Source organism: Paramormyrops kingsleyae, chromosome 4 (genome assembly GCF_048594095.1).
Source record: "Paramormyrops kingsleyae isolate MSU_618 chromosome 4, PKINGS_0.4, whole genome shotgun sequence".
Lineage (NCBI taxonomy): Eukaryota > Metazoa > Chordata > Actinopteri > Osteoglossiformes > Mormyridae > Paramormyrops > Paramormyrops kingsleyae.
The window spans coordinates 5,217,100-5,227,893 of record NC_132800.1 but is presented as its reverse complement, the minus strand read 5'-3'; the positions used below and the strand labels follow the sequence as shown (position 1 = coordinate 5,227,893).

At 39.7% G+C, this 10,794-nt stretch overlaps 1 long non-coding RNA gene across 1 annotated transcript; it reads right to left on the bottom strand.

Annotated features, from left to right (window-relative positions):
* Positions 1 to 3,561: 3,561 nt before the first annotated feature.
* Positions 3,562 to 6,978, bottom strand: LOC140588673 (uncharacterized). Its single transcript, XR_011989826.1, has 2 exons — positions 5,628 to 6,978; positions 3,562 to 5,494 (listed from the first exon to the last, which is right to left on the bottom strand). It is a non-coding gene; the product is annotated as an uncharacterized lncRNA (long non-coding RNA).
* Positions 6,979 to 10,794: the final 3,816 nt, after the last annotated feature.

The window sequence follows — 10,794 nt, the reverse complement described above, 5'->3', positions numbered from 1 at the left end:
ACAGAAGTGCAATACCATGGACCCATATCAAAAAGCAAGATTTTTTGCTTAGCCGGACAACTTGTCAGATTTAAGGTACCTCAGTTTAAATGGTCTTTATCCTAGTTCACTTACAATTAGCACGAACTACCGTAAATCTGACAAATAATCCGACTAATCATGAAATCCAATTCTAGCCCAGTTAATTGCCATTGTTAGCAATATCAGTTGATAACACATTACGTTCGGTGCTTTATGTGTAAAACTCCGTAGCAACACATCCACAGATAAGTTGGATGGTATAGTGTGTGCGACCGATTTAATGAGCCACAAATGAGAAGTAGTGCTTAAACAGTATAAAACTACAACTCTCTATTAATCCACGTTAACCCGTTAATTTTGACAGCCCTAATATTTTTTATACATATATATATATACACATATATACACATATATATATATATATATATATATATATATATATATATATATACATATATACACATACATATATACACATATATATATATATATATATATATAAATAAAATGACAAACCCTATTTAACTGGCAGCATTACTCTAATTTTCACTGCAAGAGAAATTGATCATTCCAAATCTGTGATTTCTTGAATACTGCATCTTTACAATAACAGTAATTCAGTCAAGTCCCCCCCAAACCTCTCATCAGCACAAAGAGTGAAAAGGCTAGACTCACCTTTTGCTGATGAGCATGTCACTCAAAACAGGGGCCTCTATGCTTCCTACTCATTTGTGACAGTTGTAACCCTCCAATTTTAGCTGTAATCTTTCCTGCTACAGTGGTTACTGTTCCCTAACTTTGATCACTATGTTTTCAACAAAATATTTTTATACATACATATACATATATATACTACAGCTAATGTTCCTTCAAATTTTAAGTGATAAAGATTAACAGTATATCTCGGAAGAAAAAAAAATCAAATATTTATAGATTGGTCTCCAATTTTGATTCCACTGTACATTGATAGTAGTATTGTAATTTTAACCCTGGTACCTTGAGGAACAGAGGTTTTCTTAATGGGCATCTCCTGAACAGCTGCAATAAATCAGTTATATAATGATCAGGAACCTCAGAAGTCAAACAGAAAAACAACATTACAAATAACATATTGGATATAAGGATATTGCCTGCTAAACATTATTTTTTAAACTTAAATTCAAACATTTATCAGTTTTTGGCTTTAAAGAGAGTTCACCCAAAAATGAAAATTAATTTTCAATTCAAGTCAATAAGTAGTTGTACTTAGGTTGTTTCAAACCTGTAAGACTTTTGCTCAACTTCAGAACACAAATGAAGATATTTATAATAAAAGCTGAAAGGTTCATGTCCCTCCACTAACAGCCAACACAACTACCATGTTCAAGGCCCAGAGAGCTAGTTCACGAGAGCACCACGACACATGAGTGCTGTGTTGACACAAGAGGACAAGTTCTCACAATACAAGATGAAATATCTCTTTAACATGAAAATGATTATTGTTGATACCATGAACTTATTGGTACAGGCTAGAAAGACAATACTGACATCCATAATTTCAGTTATATTCTGATACACTAAAATATACAGTGGTTGCCAAAATTTCACCAGCTAAAAATGCTTTTAAGTCAGTTATTTTTATCTTTTGCTGTAGTGTGTGTCAGTAGGAAATATCAGTTTACATTTCCAAACATTCAATTTGCCATTAACTATAATAATCCAGTGAGATTTTTGTTTTAACAAGGAGTTTGACAACAGCCAGTGCTCCACACAGAGATCCAGTCTGTCTGGAATGACATGAAGAAATGGAACAAACTGAGATGGGCTAAATCCAGAAGGCTTCAAGAAACCTACCTGCAAAACCATAGTACTGTTAATCGTTTTAGGCAATTGTGTAAAAATTAGGGGTGTAACAATACATCGATTGGTACCAATATATCGATTCAACAGCAAACGATCCGATGCATCGATGTGACTGCATAAATATCGATACATGTGTTTTTATTTTCTTGCCTGTTTCAGTATTGTTTTCATGATCCACTCCGACGTATACATGGTCTACGCCCAATACGTCGATCGCGACCTACTGGTCTATTGCAAAGGTAGTGTGTGTAGATCGTATGGCATAAAAAAATAGAGGATGGATGATGCGTTCAACCGCACCAGCTGCTGCAAGCTACCGAGTCGCCTAGTTAGCCTCCAATTTAATTCTATTAAATTTAAGAAAGGGTATAAAAATGAATGGGGAGCTGGACCAAGCAAGGCATTTTTAAGACATTTTAAGGCCTTAAATTTAACTTTCTGAATTTTAGACTTAAGACTTTTTAAGACCCTGCGGGAACCTTGTTATTGCAAGCACAGCACATAACACAGGGAAAACTTCAATGACAGATCTGGGCGACAGACTCTGAGGTGGACTTAAATACACAGGACTAGATGAAACAATTTAAAATTTAAATGCACTTTATTTTGCTTGATTTATGGGACATACTTGACTACACTAGATTTTGTTTTCAGTTCACAAAATATGATAAAATGCTAATTATATTTGCCTTTTTTAATTCATTGAAATGTAAAGGATTGTGTGAAATTTCATCATTTCGACTACTATCCCCAGTATCGAAATGAATCGAATTGTATCGTATCGTGGGAATTTCTGAGGTATTAAAAATAATCGATATTGTATCTTATCGCAAGGAAAGCTGTGATTTACACCCCTAGTAAAAATGCTGTAAAATGAGGATGCTTGTCAAAAATGATGTCATAAATAGATTTTCATTATCAATTAACTTCTATTAACTAAATTAAATCATTAAAACACTTTACATACAGAAACACTTTCTCTAAGAGCTATAAAACAATATCAATCCAACAGAATGTGAGAAATATATTCAAGGAATAAATGTATAGACAGCAAGTTGTTAATGTAATGAAATAATGATTTAAAATAATTTCATAACCTTGCTTTTATTTTAACATGATAATGTACAAATAAAAGCACAATATTTATTTTTCAAATCAATATTTCAATATTTAAATATTACCCAATGCAATGTTAACCCTCTGGGGTCGGTGGTCCCGCTGGCGGGACCTGACAGAAATTTCACCAAAACGTTTAAATAACTCTGCGAGTTTTAGTCATATACACATTTAAAAAACACCCTCAGAAACCTTGGACGGTCTACTTTTCAAATATATATAGGTAGAAACTAAATATATTTTTACAGCTTCGTGATACTAATAGAAAGAACAAGAGTGACTGACTTAAGCGTCTGCCGCTGAAGCTTTGTGCCAGTGTTGCCACTTTCAGCAGCAAAGCTCATACCTGTGTTCATGGCTCAGTGGGCTAAGCCTGTGTGCCTGCAATCACACGATCGCCGGTTCAAACGCAGCGTATTTAGAACGTGAATAGCGATCTTCAGCTGAGAGCATTTCTACACGCTCCCGACGCAAGTAAAACAAAGAAAGGTCATACGGTTTAGTTTTTTGCCTATTTAACCTAATTTTAAAAACTTTAATACTTCCGACAATGGAAGTTTTGAAAAGAAGATGCATTATGGATTTAGTAATAATAATAATAATACATTTTATTTAAAAAGGCGCCTTTCTGACACTCAAGGTCACCGTACAGGCATACATAAAAATTTATACACACTACAAAAGGTACAATGCAAGAAATACATTAAAATGAATATAAATGACAAATAAAAGGAGTTTACAATGAATAGGCTTGTTTGAACAGATAGGTTTTGAGTCCAGATTTGAAATGAGGAAATGAGTCCATATTTCTAAGATGAGATGGGAGGCAATCCCAGTCAGATAAATAGGGGGGAGAAAGGTTGTGGATGGCTTTGAATGTCAGCAAGAGGACTTTAAACTGGATACGGAACTGTATAGGGAGCCAGTGTAACTGCTGAAGAACAGGAGTGATGTGGTGGACAGATGGGGTTCGGGTAATAATTCGGGCAGCTGAATTCTGGACTTGTTGAAGTTTACGAAGGGACTTGTGAGGGAGACCCAAGAGAAGTGAATTGCAGTAGTCTAGACGGGAAGTCACTAGACTGTGAACAAGAATGGCTGCAGAATAGGGGGTAAGAGATGGACGGAGACGATTAATATTTCTTAAATGAAAGTAAGCTGACCGGGTAATGTTATTAATGTGTGATTGAAATGATAGTGTGCTATCAAGGATGACACCCAGACTCCTAACCTGCGGGGATGGTGAAATGGAGGAGTTATCAACTATGATAGAGAAACTGTTAGTTTTGGATAATGTGGATTTACTACCAATGAGGATAACCTCAGTTTTATCACTGTTAAGTTTAAGAAAGTTAAGAGTAAACCAGGATTTTATTTCAGCAATACAATCAATGAGAGTAGTGGGTGGTAAAGTGGCTGAGGGCTTTGTAGTGAGGTAGAGTTGGGTGTCATCCGCATAGCTTTAGTGTTTTTTTTCATGATTCTACATAATGATTTCAGCGAGATATAAACTGAAATAGACGAGAAAGATACGCGGTCGACGATGCCCTCGTTCCGAGTGTTAATAATAGTCATTGCATCATATTTATCTCTTTCTATATTTATATGGTCACAGTTTTTAATTTTTCAAACTGTGAAGGGGATTTTATTGTTGCTACTTTTCTTGCGTTTCAAACTGCCTTTCCAAAGTGATGGGTGTGGGGTGCAGTGACATTCCAGACTGATGGGCCATTGACAGCATGCAAACTACTACAGGTGTGAGGATACCTATGTCATCATTATTCATTGTACAGGCCACTGACTTTGAGAAAAAGAGTGTCACTCCAAAGTTCTAACACTTTAGTAACCAAACCACATAAAATTTCAGAATGTCTCTTTCACCTGTGTGTAGCCAACCCCTGTGTCTATAAGCTTCAGAGCTCAAAAGTCTTAGCTAGAAATGTCTATAATGTGATTTTTTACAATTTCTCAGCATGTCTGAAAATAGGTTTTTGACAAGTATATGTTTAAAGTTGATATTAACAAAAAATAGAATAACATTTTAAGTGGTCTCAGATTATTGGTGCTGAGTTTGTGCTGAATAAAAGCACATGTAACATTCTGGGATAAATGTTTTTTAGATAGGTGAAATATTTTAAAATGTCAAGGCATGTCAGACTACCCCGAAAGTGGCTGAGAGGCCTCAGACCCCAGAGGGTTAATGTCTTTTTATGCATGACATTTGTGTTCATTACAGTACGTCAGTTTGTGTGAAGCTTTACACCTGTGTTATGAGGACACCTGTGTTATGAGGACCATCATAACATATTCTTGATGTTTGACCTGACTGAAAAATTTCAGTGTGTTGTGTTAGTTTGACAAAAGCCTGGTTTATGAGGACACTAGTTATTACCGGGACATAGGTAACTCAATACCTCAGTCTTCTCAGATATCTATCTTCTCACATACCTTTAAAGTTTCTTTAGGTTGGTCAGACACAGATTCTCATCTATCATCTAGTGCAGGTGTGGGGAACCTTGATCCTGGAGGGCCGGTGTCCAAAAAAAAAAAAAAATACCAACCTTTATCCTGAAGACCTGGTTCAGGTGTGTTTGATTAGAGCTGAACTCTGCAGGGACACTGGCCCTCCAGGACCAACGTTCCCCAACCCTGATCTGGTGAATAGATAATATGCAATCTTGGAGAAAGCAAATAAAAAAATAATGTGGCATAGAAATATTATAAAGTTACTCTTTATATATAGTTTTAATATTACTTAATGAAAGCCAAATGGAATCAAGGGGGACCTACTTTTTACCAATTTTGAGAACTACTGAGTTTTCAATATCATATTGACCACAGCGAGATGTAAATAATCCCAATATTTCATATAGATGCAGCCCATTGTCCTGGTAATAACCAGTGTCCTCATAAACCAGGCTTTTGTCAAACTAACACAACACACTGAGATTCTTCAGTCAAGTCCAACATCAAGAATATGTGATGATGGTCCTCATAAAACAGGTGTCCTCATAACACAGGTGTAAAGCTTCACACAAACTGACGTACTGTAATGAGCACACACGTAATGTAATACGTAAAAAGTCATTAATTTTACAATGGTGACAATTAATACTTTCCACCTTTAATATAATTCAATAAATAATTATTTAATAATTAGTTATTGTAAAGGTTTTCATACCGTGCATCGCCATTGCTACTCTTAATCACCAAAATCATAAGTGGTTTCTTCACCAGGATAGATGTTCCTCAAAGCAAATAAGCATAGGTGAGGTCTACAATCCACGCGGATGGTCTTCATCCTACTGTTCGGATTAACGTGGTCATTAACTGTTCAAAAACGTTTGACTGATAGTGCAAGTTACTATTCAGGAGTAAAACGTGCACATCTGGATCTCTTTGTTTATTAATCTCTTTAAACCCAGCAGATTATTATTACAACTATGCTATTTTGCAATACAGTTAAAACTGTATTGCAAATGAAAGTAAGTTAAAGGTGAAAAATCTGAATCTGAATGTATTCAATGAATCAGTAGAAATTCGCTAGCACCGTTAGCATCACGCACTAGCTGGTTTAAAACTGTAAAACGAGCTCTGATGCGCTTACAAAACATGCACAAACAAGCCAACGCGAGCCATAAACTTTTTAAAAATTCGATTAAACAGCAGTATAACTTACCTTTCACATTACAGTCGCTTCGAACTAGCAGGTCCACAGCACATATGTCTTCACTTCAGCTGCATCCGGTCCAAACAGGACATTGACGATTATAATATAAACGGAATTGTAAAAATAATATAAAAATAAATACTAATACTAATATGTATTTAATATATAATTATGATAAAGCCTAGTAGTTAAATGTGTGGTTCGGTTTACACGAACAGTTAGTATAAAATCTTAATTCCAAGTTATTTATCAGTCTGACTAGTAAAAGGTTTAAAAAAATGTAATCTCTAGTCATAGTTTATCATATTAACGGTATACGTTTACCTATATGTTTGCTATACATTCATATAATTAATTTACAATTGATAAATTATAGTTAATGTTGAAATAATACTGCAAATTGCATTAACTTACTTGTCATAAGATACTGTGCGCTGAAGCGGACTGAAGCCACGCCCACCGACGCCATCTTGTTTTCGCGATTTCCCGCCCACGTTACCGATTTAGCCAATCAGCGGCCTCAAAACTTACACTTGTGTGTAATATGCAAATCTTTGATGACGCAGGTGTTGTACCGGGTCCCGGCTACAGGGGCGCACTCTCGAGTTCAGAGATACACAGTGTATAGTAAGATTTCAGGGTTTTGTGGTATGTTAGGACATGGCGCCAAAATTTGAGAGGGAGTTTCTGGGACTTAGAAAATGGCTTCTACATTGCCGGAATTATAAGGACATGGTCCCTGTCCTCATAAACCCAAATGTCCCTGTAATGCTGGTGAGTATTCAGGTCAAAAGTCCTTGTAAACCACAAAAACCAACACACACACACACACACACACACACCTGTGTGTATGCACCCAGGAACTCGGGCAGACAGTAAGATAAGATATGATAAGATAAGATAAGGCTTTATAAATACATTTGGGGGAAAATATCTTTGTTCAAGATCATATAGAGGAAATTCAACAAAGGATATGAAACTAATGCAAGAAAAGCACAACATAAGTGAAAATCCATAAATACATAAAGCTAAATCATTAATAAGCATAAAAATAATACATTTAAAGAGTAACTAAGTGGGTTGTGCAAAACCGGGTGCTACTATGGTAAATACAGTGCCACATGGCAGTAGACGAACTCGTAAGCGCAGGTCACAATGCCAGTGAAAGTGAGTTCCCTCACACGGTGACATGACCATGCGCACACCCTCAGAACGTCGTTTATTCCAGCCGGAGAGAGTCCACTTACGGTCCTGTTCCCAATTTCATATAGTGCCTTTAGCCTGCTGGTGGATCTGACGTAAAATGAGGAAGAATATCAGAACATGAGAGACTGATGGATCAATGGTTAGTGGTGGAGAAATGAAAAGAAAGCATAGCCATCATTGGGGGTGGGGATGGGGGGGGGGGCAGTGGAGGCATGGTGGAGCTCAGCCATGGGTGGGGCACATTTACTAGGGGGGAGGATGATGACAATATATAGACACTTTGGGGGGGCGAGGATTGGGTAGGCAAAGGAAAGCAAGAGCATGTGAAGACATATGGTCTCCTGGGGCAGAGTGGCAGCGCCCCCTACAGGTAGATGTAAGAGGAAAAACCTATGGGGGTCACTGGTACTTTGTTCCTAAGCGGGGGTCTTCAGGTGTGGGGGTTAGGCTTGGCTGGAGAGACAGTCGAGTGTCAGACGATGTTGCAGTGGCGGGGGGTGTGTAATCCTCAGTCACCTTCACGCTTTTCTTTCATTACCACTCAGGCTTATCAATCTTCTGTCTTAACGGCGGCCGCACTTTGCCAGACAGCCAGCCGCCGTCCGCATGCTGCCTCTCCCATGCGGCTCCATGTCGGAACGCTGCCGCACCAAATGATGTGTGTTAGGCTCGTTTCGGGAGAAGTAAGTCACAGTACGTACAGAGAAAGAGAGAGAGAGAGAGAGAGAGAGAGAGATGAAAAAATTAACAAGATCATAATGTGAAATTCTTCTTCTGTATCTTCACCTAGATGAGGTTCTGCTAAACACCCCCTGCACCCCCAGAAGCAGCAGGAAACAAATGTTGACAGTTCATTTATATTAAAAACATTTCAGTAGCCCAGCGTATCTGGCTGCTACATAACTAGCTAGCATCTGTTTCACAAGGAAAGTAGTGAGATATAAAATTAGTGTAAATAACTGTAATTACGGAATGCAGCCATGGGTATTTTTTCTGATTTCTTTCACTCACACTTTTGCGCCCCCTAATCAAATGGCGCCCTAGGCGATTGCTTATGTTGCCTAGAGGGCAGACTGGCCCTGTTCCTCATTATCATTAATGTTATTACAAATAATACTACTACTACTAAATATTGAATAAATACTACTAATATTACTGATATATAACAATTCATCAGCTCGTCTTTTTCCCTTTCCTTCTTGAGTCGCAGCTCTTTGGTGATGCCTGTGGCTGGGAATGGTGGGAGGGGTTTGAGCCCCCCCAGGTGAAGAAGAGAATTGGACTTGGCCGGGGGGGGTCTCTCCACGCTCTGCGCTCACGGGAGCTCCAGCCACCCTACAAGTACATGCACAAAGTCACTCATTTCACAGGCAAGCATTGCACTCCTCTGGTGCTGGAAGAGAATATCAGCGAGGCGGATGATTACGCTCACAGAGATACAAACCACCGGCCGATTTTAGGCAGTTTTAAGCATCCTCTCGTATTGTTCCTTCCACGACACCTGCCGCACACATGAGTGCGCTCACATCAGTGAGTGAGAACTCACCTGTATGTACATTAACACACACACACACACACGCACATGTAGGGTAAACATATCCTTATGGGGACCGCTCATTCATTTCAATGGGAAAAATGCAAACTCTAACTATGACAACCTTAACCGCTACCCTGCCCTAACCATAAGTAACCTAACAAAATACAAGAGTTTTTGCATTTTTAGTTTTTTCATAGCAGTCACCGATTTTTATAAAATAGAGTTTTCCCTTATGGGGACCAGGAAACCGGCCCCCATAAGGGAAAAAAAACAGATATTTATCACGTTATGGGGATATTATGTCCCCATAAGGATAGGTAAACCCGCTCACAGGCACACACACACACACACACACACACACACACATGTATCTGCGTGAATATATACCACAGGCAGACTCTTTGGAAAGAAGACATAATCTCATATATAATAGATTATCTATAGGTTAGATGAGATCAGATAATCTTTATTATTCATGTTCATACAGTAGCAGCACACATGTAATGCAAAACAGTGCAAAGACAATATAGATAATGCAAACAAGTGAACATAGTGACAGAGATATAGATCTTTTCTCATGATAATAATTTTCTTCCTTACACTAGCTTGCTTTTATCATGTCCTGCTCACCATGTCTGCCTGACCCTCTTGGCTCCTCTGGCTTCCACCAGGCCGGGTTGGGCCGACCCAGACGATGCCCAGCTGGAGGGCTTGGAGTGGGACCCTCTGTGCCTTGCCCTAAGTCCCACTCTGTGGGCCCCCACCTCAGCCCAACGGTTACACCAGCGCGCAACGGTGCAGGAAGAGGCCCCGAAGGGGGGCAGACCGAGTTTCTCCAGGATGGGGAGACAAGGACACACTATCTGGGTCAGCTGCCCAGACCCGGATCTGCAGGTGTCCACAGAGACACCTGCTGCGGCCTTGGGAGGAGTAACCGAGGCACCCTCCTGTTCCTGTCCTGCAGTCCCCTCAGCACCCTCCTGTTCCTGTCCTGCAGTCCCCTCAGCACCCTCCTGATCCTGTCCTGCAGTCCCCTCAGCACCCTCCTGTTCCTGTCCTGCAGTCCCCTCAGCACCCTCCTGATCCTGTCCTGCAGTCCCCTCAGCACCCTCCTGTTCCTGTCCTGCAGTCCCCTCAGCACCCTCCTGTTCCTTTCCTGCAGTCCCCTCAGCACCCTCCTGATCCTGTCCTGCAGTCCCCTCAGCACCCTCCTGTTCCTGTCCTGCAGTCCCCTCAGCACCCTCCTGATCCTGTCCTGCAGTCCCCTCAGCACCCTCCTGTTCCTGTCCTGCAGTCCCCTCAGCACCCTCCTGATCCTGTCCTGCAGTCCCCTCAGCACCCTCCTGTTCCTGTCCTGCAGTCCCCTCAGCACCCTCCTGTTCCTGTCCTGCAGTCCCCTCAG